The 16242-nt window shown below is 49.9% G+C and overlaps 1 long non-coding RNA gene across 3 annotated transcripts; it reads right to left on the reverse strand.

Moving 5' to 3' along the window:
- Window positions 1-5045: 5045 nt before the first annotated feature.
- On the reverse strand, window positions 5046-7059 carry LOC127908763 (uncharacterized). Of its 3 annotated transcripts, XR_008068361.1 has the most exons (4): window positions 6752-7059; window positions 6548-6683; window positions 6412-6479; window positions 5046-6313 (listed from the first exon to the last, which is right to left on the reverse strand). It is a non-coding gene; the product is annotated as an uncharacterized LOC127908763 (long non-coding RNA). The 3 variants fall into 3 exon arrangements; XR_008068360.1 differs by lacking the exon at window positions 6412-6479 and having other exon boundaries at window positions 6752-7058; XR_008068359.1 differs by lacking the exon at window positions 5046-6313 and having other exon boundaries at window positions 6380-6479; window positions 6752-7055.
- Window positions 7060-16242: the final 9183 nt, after the last annotated feature.

Genomic DNA, 16242 nt, shown 5'->3' on the forward strand with positions numbered 1-16242 from the left:
TGGGGGCTGGCAGTCAAGCTGCCTTCAAATCCATTCTCTATGACCCCAGTATCTCTCCTCATCTCTATCTCGTACTGCCTTCATATGCATTCTCTATGACCCCAGTATCAACACTGTCCCTTCAACACTGTCCCACATTCCTAAACGTTATTCATGTATAGACGTTTATTAGTAGTGTGTTGTTGGAGTATGAGATGCTGTGTTTATGTGTGGTTGATTGGGAGGGGGGGCGCGAGTTGAGAGGTCAGCAATACCCCCAGAGCTGAGACCATCTGCCAATCAGAGTACACACACACACACACACACACACACACACACACACACACACACACACACACACACACACACACACACACACACACACACACACACACACACACACACACACACACACACACACACACAAACAACACTGGGAATATGTGTGTCTGTGTATAGAGCCCTCCTGATCCCATTACCCCAGCATGAATAAATCCAGTCCCTCCTGATCCCATTACCACATCATGAATACACCCAGTCCCTCCTGATCCCATTACCCCACCATGAATACACCCAGTCCCTCCTGATCCCATTACTCCACCATGAGTAAACCCAGTCCCTCCTGATCCCATTACCCCACCATGAATAAACCCAGTCCCTCCTGATCCCATTACCCCACCATGAATAAACCCAGTCCCTCCTGATCCCATTACCCACCATGAATAAACCCAGTCCCTCCTGATCCCATTACCCCACCATGAATACACCCAGTCCCTCCTGATCCCATTACTCCACCATGAGTAAACCCAGTCCCTCCTGATCCCATTACTCCACCATGAGTAAACCCAGTCCCTCCTGATCCCATTACCACACCATGAATAAACCCAGTCCCTCCTGATCCCATTACTCCACCATGAGTAAACCCAGTCCCTCCTGATCCCATTACCCCACCATGAATACACCCAGTCCCTCCTGATCCCATTACCACACCATGAATACACCCAGTCCCTCCTGATCCCATTACCCCACCATGAATAAACCCAGTCCCTCCTGATCCCATTACTCCACCATGAGTAAACCCAGTCCCTCCTGATCCCATTACCACACCATGAATACACCCAGTCCCTCCTGATCCCATTACTCCACCATGAGTAAACCCAGTCCCTCCTGATCCCATTACCACATAATGAATAAACCCAGTCCCTCCTGATCCCATTACCCCACCATGAATACACCCAGTCCCTCCTGATCCCATTACCCCACCATGAATAAACCCAGTCCCTCCTGATCCCATTACTCCACCATGAATAAATCCAGTCCCTCCTGATCCCATTACCCCACCATGAATACACCCAGTCCCTCCTGATCCCATTACCCCACCATGAATACACCCAGTCCCTCCTAATCCCATTACCCCACCATGAATACACCCAGTCCCTCCTGATCCCATTACCCCACCATGAATACACCCAGTCCCTCCTAATCCCATTACCCCATCATAAAAACACCCAGTCCCTCCTGATCCCATTACCCCAGCATGAATAAATCCAGTCCCTCCTGATCCCATTACCTCACCATGAATAAACCCAGTCCCTCCTGATCCCATTACCCCACCATGAATAAAACCCAGTCCCTCCTGATCCCATTACCCCACCATGAATAAACCCAGTCCCTCCTGATCCCATTACCCCACCATGAATAAACCCAGTCCCTCCTGATCCCATTACCTCACCATGAATACACCCAGTCCCTTCTGATCCCATTGCCCCACCATGAATAAACCCAGTCCCTCCTAATCCCATTACCCCACCATGAAAACACCCAGTCCCTCCTGATCCCATTACCACACCATGAATAAACCCAGTCCCTCCTGATCCCATTACCACACCATGAAAACACCCAGTCCCTCCTGATCCCATTACCACACCATGAATAAACCCAGTCCCTCCTGCTCCCATTACCCCACCAGGAATACACCCAGTCCCCAGACATAAGAAGTGAAGAGAGGAGCAATAGAGGAGGGAGGAGAGGGTCTGATGGGAGGAGAGGGGTGTGAATGGAGGATAGGAGAGGGATCTTATGGGAAGAGAGGAGAGGGGTCTGATGGGAGGAGAGGGGCCTGATTGGTGGTGAGGTGTCTGATGAGAGGAGAGGGGTCTGATGGAAGGAGAGGGGTCTGATGAGAGGAGAGGGGTCTGATGAGAGGAGAGGAGTCTAGTGAGAAGAGAGGGGCCTGATGAGAAGAGAGGGGCCTGATGAGAGGAGAAGGGTCTGATGAGAGGAGAAGGGTCTGATGAGAGGAGAGCGGTCTGATGAGAGGAGAGCGGTCTGATGAGAGGAGAAGGGTCTGATGAGTGTAGAAGGGTCTGATGAGAGGAGAGGGGCCTGATGAGAGGAGAGGGGTCTGATGAGAGGAAAGGAGTCTAGTGAGAAGAGAGGGGCCTGATGAGAAAAGAGGGGCCTGATGAGAGGAGAAAGGTCTGATGAGAGGAGAGCGGTCTGATGAGAGGAGAGCGGTCTGATGAGAGGAGAAGGGTCTGATGAGTGTAGAAGGGTCTGATGAGAGGAGAGGGGCCTGATGAGAGGAGAAGGGTCTGATGAGAGGAGAGGGGTCTGATTTGTGGTGAGGGGTCTGATAAGAGGAGAGGGGTCTGATGAGAGGAGAAGGGTCTGATGAGAGGAGAAGGGTCTGATGAGAGGAGAGGGGCCTGATGAGAGGAGAGTGTCCTGATGAGAGGAGAAGGGTCTGATGAGAGGAGAGGGGTCTGATTGGTGGTGAGGGGTCTGATGAGAGGAGAGGGGTCTGATGGAAGGAGAGGGGTCTGATGAGAGGAGAGGGGTCTGATGAGAGGAGAGGAGTCTAGTGAGAAGAGAGGGGCCTGATGAGAAGAGAGGGGCCTGATGAGAGGAGAAGGGTCTGATGAGAGGAGAGCGGTCTGATGAGAGGAGAAGGGTCTGATGAGAGGAGAAGGGTCTGATGAGAGGAGAGGGGCCTGATGAGAGGAGAGTGTCCTGATGAGAGGAGAAGGGTCTGATGAGTGTAGAAGGGTCTGATGAGAGGAGAGGGGCCTGATGAGAGGAGAAGGGTCTGATGAGAGGAGAGGGGTCTGATTGGTGGTGAGGGGTCTGATAAGAGGAGAGGGGTCTGATGAGAGGAGAGGGGCCTGATGAGAGGAGAAGGGTCTGATGAGAGGAGAAGGGTCTGATGAGAGGAGAGGGGCCTGATGAGAGGAGAGTGTCCTGATGAGAGGAGAGTGTCCTGATGAGAGGAGAAGGGTCTGATGAGAGGAGAGGGGTCTGATTGGTGGTGAGGGGTCTGATGAGAGGAGAAGGGTCTGATGAGAGGAGAGCGGTCTGATGAGAGGAGAGCGGTCTGATGAGAGGAGAGCGGTCTGATGAGAGGAGAGGGGTCTGATGAGAGGAGAGGGGCCTGATGAGAGGAGAATGGTCTGTAGGTGAGGGGAGAGGAGGAAGAGGAGAAAGAGGGGAGGGAGGGTGGGCGAGGGAATGGAGAGGAGGAAGAGGGAGGGGAGATGAGGGAAGAGGAGGGAGGGGAGATGATTAAGAGGGAGGGGAGAGGAGATCTGGTGGAATGAACAAGAAAGGGTGAGAAAATAATAGGAAATTCAGTGAAAGGGGAGAGATTCAGTGAAAGGGGAGAGAAGGAAGGAGCGCGAGAGAGATGAGGACAGGATGAAACTGATAGGAGGGGGAATGTGAGAGAAACAATAGGGAGGTGCGTGTGAGAAAGGGGGGAAATCAGAGAGAGCGATAAAGGGGAGAGAAGGGTCAGACCTGGTGACACACTGCCCCCTAGAGGAATAATTATATTTACTCACATGCCCGTACAGAGTTACACATACACCCACACACACACAGACACACACTTGAGCACACATCAACTCCCTTACACATCTCAACAAAGGCCAAAAGAAACCCACAATTAAAACCAACATTGCTGTGGGCAAAGAGTTCTGTTAGTATTACCATTCTCTGTAATTGGCTGTAAAGTATAATGTGGGACTCAATGTCCTCAGGTTTAATTGAGTTGCCAGAGACACTTCTCATTGAGCACAAAAACAGACAGACAGACAGACAGAGTATCCATTTAGTTCCACCATCCTGAATTGATTCCTCTCTTTAATCACACTTTCCATTCCTCCGTCTCTCCATCTTTCTCCCTCTCATGCACCCTGCCTCCCTCAATCTCTCTCTCTCTCTCTCTCTCTCTCTCTCTCTCTCTCTCTCTCTCTCTCTCTCTCTCTCTCTCTCTCTCTCTCTCTCTCTCTCTCTCTCTCTCTCTCTCTCTCTCTCTCTCTCTCTCTCTCTCTCTCTCTCTCTCTCTTCTCTCTCTTCTCTCTCTCTCTCTCTCTCTCTGTCACATCCTGACCTTAGTTCCTTTTTTATGTCTCTATTTTAGTTTGGTCAGGGCGTGAGTTGGGGTGGGCATTCTATGTGTTTGTTCTATGTTTTGTATTGCTGCTTTTGGCCTGGTATGGTTCCCAGCTGTCAATCGTTGTCTCTGATTGAGAACCATACTTAGGCAACCTGTGTTCCCACTATGATTTGTGGGTAGTTGTTTTCTGTCTCTGTGTCATCTCTCTTTCACCCCTCCCTCTCTGAGTGTTCCATCTGTCCTGACTGACCCCAGACTCTGCTATTTTCCTGGAATTGGTTCATGTATTCTCCTCTGCCATTCACACATACCAGTTTGGGGTGAAGTGTTCAAACCCTATGGGAGGTTGATGTGAGAGGAAGTTTGTGCACCCGTGCGTATGTGTACTTGGTCAACAGAGGCCTGGAGTCTGCGTGACTCCCTCAGTGAGTATTCTATGAGGGCGCTGCTAGACTTAGTCTGGTTCAGAGAGTCGATCAGCCCCGTATTCTCCAGAACATTCCCCTGAGCTGTAGCCAAAGTATAGACACAAGAGAAAAGGCATGAGGCGAGAGAGAGAGAGAGAGAGAGAGAGAGAGAGAGAGAGAGAGAGAGAGAGAGAGAGAGAGAGAGAGAGATAAAGAAGGAGAAAGAAGAGTAGAGAGAAATCGAGAGGAGGGCAGCAGGAGTCGGGGGAATCAGCGTAAAGTGACATTGTGTTGTGTTCTGACTGAAGTAACTGAGACGTGGACATTTTGTGCATAATGAGGAATTGGAATGATTGTGTTCAAATGGCAGTGACGCGTGTCAGAATAGGACCAGGCAGATCTAATCAGATACTGTATATTATAGTAGTAGTTCACACTGAGCAAAAATATTAACACAACATGTAAAGTGTTGGCCCCATGTTTCATTAAATAAAAGATCCCATAAATGTTTCATACGCACAAAACGCTTCTTTCCCTCAAATTTTGTTCACACATTTGTTAACATCCTATTAGTGAGCATTTGTCCTTTGCTAAGATAATCCATACACCTGACAGGTGTAGCATATCAAGAAGCTGATTAAACAGCATGATCATTACACAGGTGCACCTTGTACTGAGGACAATAAAATATGATTCTAAAATGTGCAGTTTTGTCACACGACACAATGCCACAGATGTCTGAAGTTGAGGGAGTGAGCAATTGCCATGCTGACAGCAGAAATATCCACCAGAGCTGTTGCCAGAGAATTTAATATTAATTTCCCTACCATAAGCCAGACTGTCCTTTTAGAGAATTTGGCAGTACATCCAACTGGCCTCACAACATCTGTAATCACGCCAACCCAGGACCTCCACATCCGGCTTCCTCACCTGCGGGATCATCTGAGACCAGCCACCCGGGCAGATGATGAAACTGTGGAAATGCACAAGCGAATAATTTCTACACAGACTGTCAGAAGGGAAACTCAGGGAAGCTCACTTGTTCGTCCTCCTCCCCAGGGTCGTGACCTGACTGCAGTTCAGCGTTGTGACAGACTTCAGTGGGCAGATGCTCACCTTCGATGGCCACTGGCACACTGGAGAATGGTGCTCTTCACGGATCAATCCTGGTTTCAACTGTACCAGGCAGATGGCAGACAGTGTGTACGGTGTCGTGTGGGCGAGCGGTTTGCTGATGTATAGATGTCAACGTTGTGAACAGAGTCCTGGCGGTGCTTTGGATCGACGTGTACGACAGCGTGTTCAATCAATCAAATGTATTTATACAGCCCTTCTTACATCAGCTGATATCTCAAAGTGCTGTACAGAAACCCAGCCTAAAACCCCAAACAACAAGCAATGCAGGTGTAGAAGCACAGTGACGAGGAAACACCCCCTAGAAAGGCCAGAACCTGGGAAGAAACCTAGAGAGGAACCAGGCTATGAGGGGTGGCCAGTCCTCTTCTGGCTGTGCCGGGTGGAGATTATAAACCTAGAGAGGAACCAGGCTATGAGGGGTGGCCAGTCCTCGAACCAGGCTATGAGGGGTGGCCAGTCCTCTTCTGGCTGTGTCGGGTGGAGATTATAAACCTAGAGAGGAACCAGGCTATGAGGGGTGGCCAGTCCTCTTCTGGCTGTGCCGGGTGGAGATTATAAACCTAGAGAGGAACCAGGCTATGAGGGGTGGCCAGTCCTCTTCTGGCTGTGTCGGGTGGAGATTATAAACCTAGAGAGGAACCAGGCTATGAGGGGTGGCCAGTCCTCTTCTGGCTGTGCCGGGTGGAGATTATAAACCTAGAGAGGAACCAGGCTATGAGGGGTGGCCAGTCCTCTTCTGGCTGTGCCGGGTGGAGATTATAAACCTAGAGAGGAACCAGGCTATGAGGGGTGGCCAGTCCTCTTCTGGCTGTGTCGGGTGGAGATTATAAACCTAGAGAGGAACCAGGCTATGAGGGGTGGCCAGTCCTCTTCTGGCTGTGCCGGGTGGAGATTATAAACCTAGAGAGGAACCAGGCTATGAGGGGTGGCCAGTCCTCTTCTGGCTGTGCCGGGTGGAGATTATAAACCTAGAGAGGAACCAGGCTATGAGGGGTGGCCAGTCCTCTTCTGGCTGTGCCGGGTGGAGATTATAACAGAACATGGCCAAGATAGTTTGACTAAGTGTGTTTGGATTGCATAAAGACTCTTCTAGCGTGTGTGTGAGTGTATGTGTTTGGGTGTGTGTGTCCCTCTAACAGCGTGGCTAGCTGTGTGTGTGTGTGTGTGTGTGTGTGAGTGTATGTGTTTGGGTGTGTGTGTCCCTTAACAGAGACTCCTCTAGCGTTGATAGGTATTTGTGTGTGTGTTTTGTTTGAGTGTGTGAGTCCCTCTAACAGCGTGGCTAGCTGTGTGTGTGTGTGTGTGTGTGTGTGTTATCATTTATTTATCTTGCTCCTTCGCACCCCATTATCTCTGCTTGGACATTCATCTTCTGCACATCTACCACTCCAGTGTTTAATTGCTATATTGTAATTACTTCACCACCATGGCCTATTTATTGCCTTACCTCCTTTATCCTACCTCATTTGCACACACTGTATATAGATTTTTCTACTGTATTATTGACTGTATGTTTGTTTATTCCATGTGTAACTCTGTGTTGTTGTATGTGTCGAACTGTTTTGCTTTATCTTGGCCAGATCGTAGTTGTAAATTAGAACGTGTTCTCAACTAGACTACCTGGTTAAATAAAGGTGTTCTCAACTAGACTACCTGGTAAAATAAAGGTGTTCTCAACTAGACTACCTGGTAAAATAAAGGTGTTCTCAACTAGACTACCTGGTAAAATAAAGGTGAAATAAATCCAATCTGGTGTGTGTGTCCCTCTAACAGTGTGACTAGCTGTGTGTGTGTGTGTGTGTGTGTGTTTGGGTGTGTGTGTGTGTGTCTCTCTAACAGAGTGGCTAGCTGGACCTTCTTGTCCTCCTCCTGCTGTAACAGACGGTCTTCTGGGTCTCCAACCCCGGCTTCTCCTACTGAAGGGTCAGAGCTCGGAGCTAACACACACACACGTATGCACGCACACACACACAAAACGGATGGTCTGATTAGCCAAATTAACACCAAGAGAAAGTCATCAGTGTGAAGTAATAAAGCAAAGGTACTGTGTGTTAACTGTCCCCATAGATGAGCTCTGGTGGTGGTGAAGTTGACCTCAGTGAAGACAGAAGCCGCATCAGGAAAGGGCGATGAAGGGGGAGGGGTTGCACGTGTCCAGGAACAGACGGAGCTCATAATAATCTATCACTTTGTCACCTACCAGAACCATGGACCACAGACCTGGAGAGATGGAGAGGAGAGGGAGGGATGGAGAGGAGAGGGAGAGATTGAGAGGAGAGGGAGAGATGGAGAGGAGATGGAGAGGAGAGGAGAGGAGAGGAGGAGAGAGAGAGGAGAGGAGAGGAGAGGAGAGGAAGAGATGGAGAGGAGAGGAGAGGAGAGGAGAGGAGAGGAGAGGAGAGGAGAGGAGAGGAGAGGAGAGGGAGAAGAGATGGAGAGGAGAGGAGAGGAGAGGGAGAGGAGATGGAGAGGAGAGTAGAGTGAGAGATGGAGAGGGAGAGGGAGAGGGAGAGGGAGAGGGAGAGGGAGAGGAGATTGGGAGGAGAGGGAGAGGAGAGGGAGTGGATAGGGAGGAGATGGAGAGGAGAGGGAGAGAGGGAGAGAGAGAGGGAGAGGAGAGGGAGAGGAGAGGGAGAGAGATGGAGAGGAGAGGGAGAGGAGAGGAGAGAGAGATGGAGAGGAGAGGGAGAGGAGAGGAGAGGAGAGGAGAGGAGAGGAGAGGAGATGGGAGAGGGAGAGGAGAGGGAGAGGAGAGGGGAGAGGGGAGAGGGAGAGGGAGAGGGAGAGGGAGAGGGAGAGGGAGAGGAGATTGGGAGGAGAGGGAGAGGAGAGGGAGTGGAGAGGGAGGGAGAGAGATGGAGAGGAGAGGGAGAGGAGAGGGAGAGGAGGGTGAGAGGAGAGGGAGAGGAGATGGAGAGGAGAGGGAGATGGAGAGGAGAGGGAGAGGAGATGGAGAGGAGAGAGAGGAGAGGAGAGGAGAGGAGAGGGAGAGGAGATGGAGAGGAGAGTAGGAGAGATGGAGAGGGAGAGGGAGAGGGAGAGGAGAGGGAGAGGAGATTGGGAGGAGAGGAGAGAGAGGGAGTGGATAGGGAGAGAGATGGAGAGGAGAGGGAGAGAGGGAGAGAGGAGAGGGAGAGGAGAGGAGAGGAGAGGAGAGAGATGGAGAGGAGAGGGAGAGGAGAGGGAGAGAGATGGAGAGGAGAGGGAGAGGAGAGGAGAGGAGAGGAGAGGAGAGGAGAGGAGAGGGAGAGGAGAGGGAGAGGAGAGGGAGAGGAGAGGGAGAGGGAGATGGAGAGGGAGAGGGAGAGGAGATTGGGAGGAGAGGGAGAGGAGAGGGAGTGGAGAGGGAGAGAGATGGAGAGGAGAGGGAGAGGAGAGGGAGAGGAGGGTGAGAGGAGAGGGAGAGGAGATGGAGAGGAGAGGGAGATGGAGAGGAGAGGGAGAGGAGATGGAGAGGAGAGGGAGAGGAGAGGAGAGGAGAGGGAGAGGAGATGGAGAGGAGAGGGAGAGGAGATGGAGAGGGAGAGGAGAGGAGAGGGAGAGGAGAGGGAGAGGAGATGGAGAGGAGAGGGAGAGGAGAGGGAGAGGAGATGGAGAGGAGATGGAGAGGAGAGGGAGAGGAGATGGAGAGGAGAGGGAGAGGAGAGGGAGAGGAGAGGGAGAGGAGAGGGAGAGGAGATGGAGAGGAGAGGGAGAGGAGATGGAGAGGAGAGGGAGAGGAGAGGGAGAGGGAGAGGAGATGGAGATGAGGGTGTGTTTCAACTGTCCCTGTCATCATAGTGTGTGTAGACTCACCCAGTCATTATAGTGTGTGTAGACTCACCCTGTCATCATAGTGTGAACAGATATAGCCTGTCATCATAGTGTGTGTAGTCTCACCCTGTCATCATAGTGTGTGTAGTCTCACCCTGTCATCATAGTGTGTGTAGTCTCACCCTGTCATCATAGTGTGTGTAGTCTCACCCTGTCATTATAGTGTGTGTAGTCTCACCCTGTCATCATAGTGTGTGTAGTCTCACCCTGTCATCATAGTGTGTGTAGTCTCACCCTGTCATCATAGTGTGTGTAGTCTCACCTTGTCATCATAGTGTGTGTAGTCTCACCCTGTCATCATAGTGTGTGTAGTCTCACCTTGTCATCATAGTGTGTGTAGTCTCACCCTGTCATCATAGTGTGTGTAGTCTCACCTTGTCATCATAGTGTGTGTAGTCTCACCCTGTCATCATAGTGTGTGTAGTCTCACCCTGTCATCATAGTGTGTGTAGTCTCACCCTGTCATCATAGTGTGTGTAGTCTCACCCTGTCATCATAGTGTGTGTAGTCTCACCCTGTCATCATAGTGTGTGTAGTCTCACCTTGTCATCATAGTGTGTGTAGTCTCACCCTGTCATCATAGTGTGTGTAGTCTCACCCTGTCATCATAGTGTGTGTAGTCTCACCCTGTCATCATAGTGTGTGTAGTCTCACCCTGTCATCATAGTGTGTGTAGTCTCACCCTGTCATCATAGTGTGTGTAGTCTCACCCTGTCATCATAGTGTGTGTAGTCTCACCCTGTCATCATAGTGTGTGTAGTCTCACCCTGTCATCATAGTGTGTGTAGTCTCACCCTGTCATCATAGTGTGTGTAGTCTCACCCTGTCATTATAGTGTGTGTAGTCTCACCCTGTCATCATAGTGTGTGTAGTCTCACCCTGTCATCATAGTGTGAACAGATATAGCCTGTCATCATAGTGTGTGTAGTCTCACCCTGTCATCATAGTGTGTGTAGTCTCACCCTGTCATCATAGTGTGTGTAGTCTCACCCTGTCATCATAGTGTGTGTAGTCTCACCCTGTCATCATAGTGTGAACAGATATAGCCTGTCATCATAGTGTGTGTAGTCTCACCCTGTCATCATAGTGTGTGTAGTCTCACCCTGTCATCATAGTGTGTGTAGTCTCACCCTGTCATCATAGTGTGTGTAGTCTCACCCTGTCATCATAGTGTGTGTAGTCTCACCCTGTCATCATAGTGTGTGTAGTCTCTCCCTGTCATCATAGTGTGTGTAGTCTCACCCTGTCATCATAGTGTGTGTAGTCTCACCCTGTCATCATAGTGTGTGTAGTCTCACCCTTTCATCATAGTGTGTGTAGTCTCTCCCTGTCATCATAGTGTGAACAGATATAGCCTGTCATCATAGTGTGTGTAGTCTCACCCTGTCATCATAGTGTGTGTAGTCTCACCCTGTCATCATAGTGTGTGTAGTCTCACCCTGTCATCATAGTGTGTGTAGTCTCTCCCTGTCATCATAGTGTGTGTAGTCTCACCCTGTCATCATAGTGTGTGTAGTCTCACCCTGTCATCATAGTGTGTGTAGTCTCACCCTGTCATCATAGTGTGTGTAGTCTCACCCTGTCATCATAGTGTGTGTAGTCTCTCCCTGTCATCATAGTGTGTGTAGTCTCTCCCTGTCATCATAGTGTGTGTAGTCTCTCCCTGTCATCATAGTGTGAACAGATATAGCCTGTCATCATAGTGTGTGTAGTCTCACCCTGTCATCATAGTGTGTGTAGTCTCACCCTGTCATCATAGTGTGTGTAGTCTCTCCCTGTCATCATAGTGTGAACAGATATAGCCTGTCATCATAGTGTGTGTAGTCTCACCCTGTCATCATAGTGTGTGTAGTCTCACCCTGTCATCATAGTGTGTGTAGTCTCACCCTGTCATCATAGTGTGTGTAGTCTCACCCTGTCATCATAGTGTGTGTAGACTCACCCAGTCATTATAGTGTGTGTAGTCTCACCCTGTCATCATAGTGTGTGTAGTCTCACCCTGTCATCATAGTGTGTGTAGTCTCACCCTGTCATCATAGTGTGTGTAGTCTCACCCTGTCATCATAGTGTGTGTAGTCTCACCCTGTCATCATAGTGTGTGTAGTCTCACCCTGTCATCATAGTGTGTGTAGACACAGCCTGTCGTCATAGTTTGTGTATACTCAGCCTGTCATCATAGTGTGTGTAGTGTCACCCAGTCATCATAGTGTGAGAGAGAGAGTGAGTATGGAGCCACTCTGTAGGCCGAGAGGAGGGGTCGATGAGGAATGAACGAGAGGGAGAGAGTGAGAGAGAGAGAGTGAGAGAGAGAGAGAGTGAGTATGGAGCCACTCTGTAGGCCGAGAGGAGAGGAATGAACGAGAGGGAGAGAGGGAGAGAGAGTGAGTATGGAGCCACTCTGTAGGCCGAGAGGAGGGGTCGATGAGGAATGAACGAGAGGGAGAGAGTGAGAGAGAGAGAGTGAGAGAGAGAGAGAGTGAGTATGGAGCCACTCTGTAGGCCGAGAGGAGAGGAATGAACGAGAGGGAGAGAGGGAGAGAGAGTGAGTATGGAGCCACTCTGTAGGCCGAGAGGAGGGGTCGATGAGGAATGAACGAGAGGGAGAGAGTGAGAGAGAGAGAGTGAGAGAGAGAGAGAGTGAGTATGGAGCCACTCGAGAGGAGAGGAATGAACGAGTGAGTGAGTGAGTGAGTGAGTGAGTGAGTGAGTGAGTGAGTGAGTGAGTGAGTGAGTGAGAGAGAGAGAGATTTTAATAAGGTAGACGTTTCTTTGATTCCCAGTCCAATACTCTCTCACACCTGTCACAATGATTGGCCAGCTTATCATTCTCTGTCTGGATTCAGAGCACTGAGCAGTACACACCAGACGAAGGGATGGAAGCTCTCTTCATGCTAAGGCTCCCTCCATTTATTGCAGTCTTGCTTGATCCTTTTCTCCCCGTCCATCTCTCTGAAACCTTTCAGTTATCTTTCCCCATCCCTCCTTCGTTATGATCCCCTATGCCTTTCTCTCCATCCATCTCTCTGAACCCTTTCAGTTATCTTTCCCCATCCCTCCTTCGTTATGATCCCCTATGCCTTTCTCTCCGTCCATCTCTCTAAACCCTTTCAGTTATCTTTCCCCATCCCTCCTTCGTTATGATCCCCTATGCCTTTCTCTCCGTCCATCTCTCTAAACCCTTTCAGTTATCTTTCCCCATCTCTCCTTCGTTATGATCCCCTATGCCTTTCTCTCCCTCTTTCTATCTGTAGAGTCACGTATGCTTTAGCAGTGGTGTGGTTTGTGTTGGTGGCCCTGTCTGTGTAAACTGCAAGGCCTTTCTTTACAACCTCCCATGACTGACAATCACACATGTGACATGTCGGCTGTCTGACTTTCTACCAGACCCATAAAGAACCACAGTTTGGGGGGAATTCATGACAGACACACTGCACATCCATGTCACACAGCCCCGGACACCAGTGGAGCCCTTTTAGTTAGTGTTTGCAGTAAATTGATGTGGGAGCACACCAGACATCGTTTATAAAAGGTCTAGTTTTGACTAGGGTGGCAAGGGGAGGGTATATTACTGGAAACTTTCCAATTGTGGTTTCTTTCAATGATTTTATGTAATCTATCACAAGCCCTTTTGGGTACTTCAGATTATCACAGCATGTCTGAAATAATCTCTGTGTGGCTTTATCACACGTAAAATATATATATGAAATAATTAAATAAGATGATATAAAAATAAATACAACGACTGTAAAACATTAACCTACTTTAAATATTAACCATCAACTTAGTGAATACAATTGGTCTTTAATATGAGGGTTTCAACATGAAATATCCTTTATTTACTTAAATCTTTTTTACTGTCAATAATCACCACTGAGTCTACAGACCACTTGCACAATATTCACATTGTGTTGCCTTAAAACTCAATCTAAAAAGGGAAGAAAATATGTTTTTTTCCCTACGTAACATCCAAATATTTTAGAAAGTTTTCCAAAATAATAAAACATTTAATTATTTGTCATGTTTTAATAAAAGAAAATCTGTATTTTTTTTCAATTCACTTTTTCCATTCATTTGAATACATGGAGTAGGTTGTGTAGATCAGTAGGGTAAACATCTCATTTATTACATTTTTAGATTTCATTTTAAGGTAACAAAATGTGAAGACTATGTAAGGGGTGTGCAGACTTTCACAGGGAAATGTATGGTTTTGTTGTCAATGTTTTGGTGTCAAACTAGTGGCAATTGTGAAAAAAGTCTAAAGTTGAGAGATGAAAAAAGAGATGCAGAGTTAATAATAAATAATGCCATTGTTGATTAGATGCTTCTGTCATTAATTAGGCCATTTTCTCTGGAACCATATGGTCTGTCTACTAGAAACTCATGAACAATATGGACACAGATATAATAAATTAATCCGTGTCCAAGGACGAATGACCAAAGATGTATTGCCATAGATTTTCCACTAATTACCAAAATTAGTGAAGATTCTGGTAATTTTGTTAAATTACCAGTAACTTTGCAACCATAGTTTTGACAGAGTCATCTACAGAGACCACTTCACCCAGACCACCTCTCTGCTATCATAGACAGGGTGCAGGAGGGTGAGTGACGGTTGAGAGGGTGCAGGAGGGGGGTGACGGTTGAGAGGGTGTAGGGGGGGGAGTGAGGGTGCAGGGCAGGAGGATGCAGGAGGGGGAGTGACGGTTGAGAGGGTGCAGGAGGTTGAGTGAGGGTAGAGGGGTTGTAGAAGGGAGAGTGAAGGTTGAGCGGGTGCAGGAGAGGGGTGACGGTTGAGAGGGTGCAGGAGGGGGTGACAGTTGAGAGGGTGCAGGAGGTTGAGTGAGGGTAGAGGGGTTGTAGAAGGGAGAGTGAAGGTTGAGCGGGTGCAGGAGAGGGGTGACGGTTGAGAGGGTGCAGGAGGGGGGTGACGGTTGAGAGGGTGCAGGAGGGTGAGTGAGGATAGAGGGGTTGTAGAAGAGAGAGTGAAAGTTGAGAGGGTGCAGGGAGGGAGTGAACGTTTGGAGGGTGCAGTAGTGTGCAGTAGAGAGAGTGACAGTTGAGAGGGTGCAATAGGGTGCAGTAGGGGGGAGTGCCGGTTGAGAGGGTGCAGTAGGGGGGTGACGGTTGAGAGGGTGTAGGAGGGGGAGTGAGGGTGCAGGATGGTGCAGGAGGGGGAGTGACGGTTGAGAGGGTGCAGGAGGTTGAGTGAGGGTAGAGGGGTTGTAGAAGGGAAAGTGATGGTTGCGAGGGTGCAGTAGGGAGAGTGACTGTTGAGAGGGTGCAGTAGGGTGCAGTAGGGAGAGTGACGGTTGAGAGGGTGCAGTAGGGTGCAGTAGGGAGAGTGACGGTTGAGAGGGTGCAGTAGAGAGAGTGACAGTTGAGAGGGTGCAATAGGGTGCAGTAGGGGGGAGTGACGGTTGAGAGGGTGCAGGAGGTTGAGTGAGGGTAGAGGGGTTGTAGAAGGGAGAGTGAAGGTTGAGCGGGTGCAGGATAGGGGTGACGGTTGAGAGGGTGCAGGAGTTTGAGTGAGGGTAGAGGGGTTGTAGAAGGGAGAGTGAAGGTTGAGCGGGTGCAGGAGAGGGGTGACGGTTGAGAGGGTGCCGGAGGGAGAGTAGTGTTTTAGAGGGTGTTGGAGGGAGAGTGAAGGGTGTGTAGAAGGGAGAGTGAGGGTTGAGGGGGTGCCGGAAGGGAGAGTGAGTGGTAGAGGGGGTGTAGAAGGGAGAGTGAGGGTAGAGGGGTAGAAGGGAGAGTGAGGGTAGAGGGGTGCAGGAGGGAGAGTGAGGGTAGAGGGGGTGTAGAAGGGAGAGTGAGGGTAGAGGGGGTATAGAAGGGAGAGTGAGGGTCGAGGAGTGTAGAAGGGAGAGTGAGGGTAGAGGGGTGTAGAAGGGAGAGTGAGGGTAGAGGGGTGTAGAAGGGAGAGTGAGGGTAGAGGGGGTGTAGAAGGGAGAGTGAGGGTAGAGGGGGTGTAGAAGGGAGAGTGAGGGTAGAGGGGTGTAGAATGGAGAGTGAGGGTAGAGGGGGTTGTAGAAGGGAGAGTGAGGGTAGAGGGGTGTAGAAGGGAGAGTGAGGGTAGAGGGGGTGTAGGAGGGAGAGTGAGGGTAGAGGGGGTGTAGGAGGGAGAGTGAGGGTAGAGGGGGTGTAGAAGGGAGAGTGAGGGTAGAGGGGGTGTAGAAGGGAGAGTGAGGGTAGAGGGGTGTAGAAGGGAGAGTGAGGGTAGAGGGGGTGTAGAAGGGAGAGTGAGGGTAGAGGGGGTGAGGGGAGAGTGGGGAGAGGGGGAGAGAGTGAGGGTAGAGGGGGTGTAGAAGGGAAAGTGAGGGTAGAGGGGGTGTAGAAGGGAGAGTGAGGGTAGAGGGGGTGTAGAAGGGAGAGTGAGGGTAGAGGGGGTGTAGAATGGAGAGTGAGGGTAGAGGGGTGTAGAAGGGAGAGTGAGGGTAGAGGGGGTGTAGAAGGGAGAGTGAGGGTAGAGGGGGTGTAGAAGGGAGAGTGAGGGTAGAGGGGGTGTAGAAGGGA

Source organism: Oncorhynchus keta, chromosome 18, assembly GCF_023373465.1.
Source record: "Oncorhynchus keta strain PuntledgeMale-10-30-2019 chromosome 18, Oket_V2, whole genome shotgun sequence".
Taxonomy (NCBI): domain Eukaryota; kingdom Metazoa; phylum Chordata; class Actinopteri; order Salmoniformes; family Salmonidae; genus Oncorhynchus; species Oncorhynchus keta.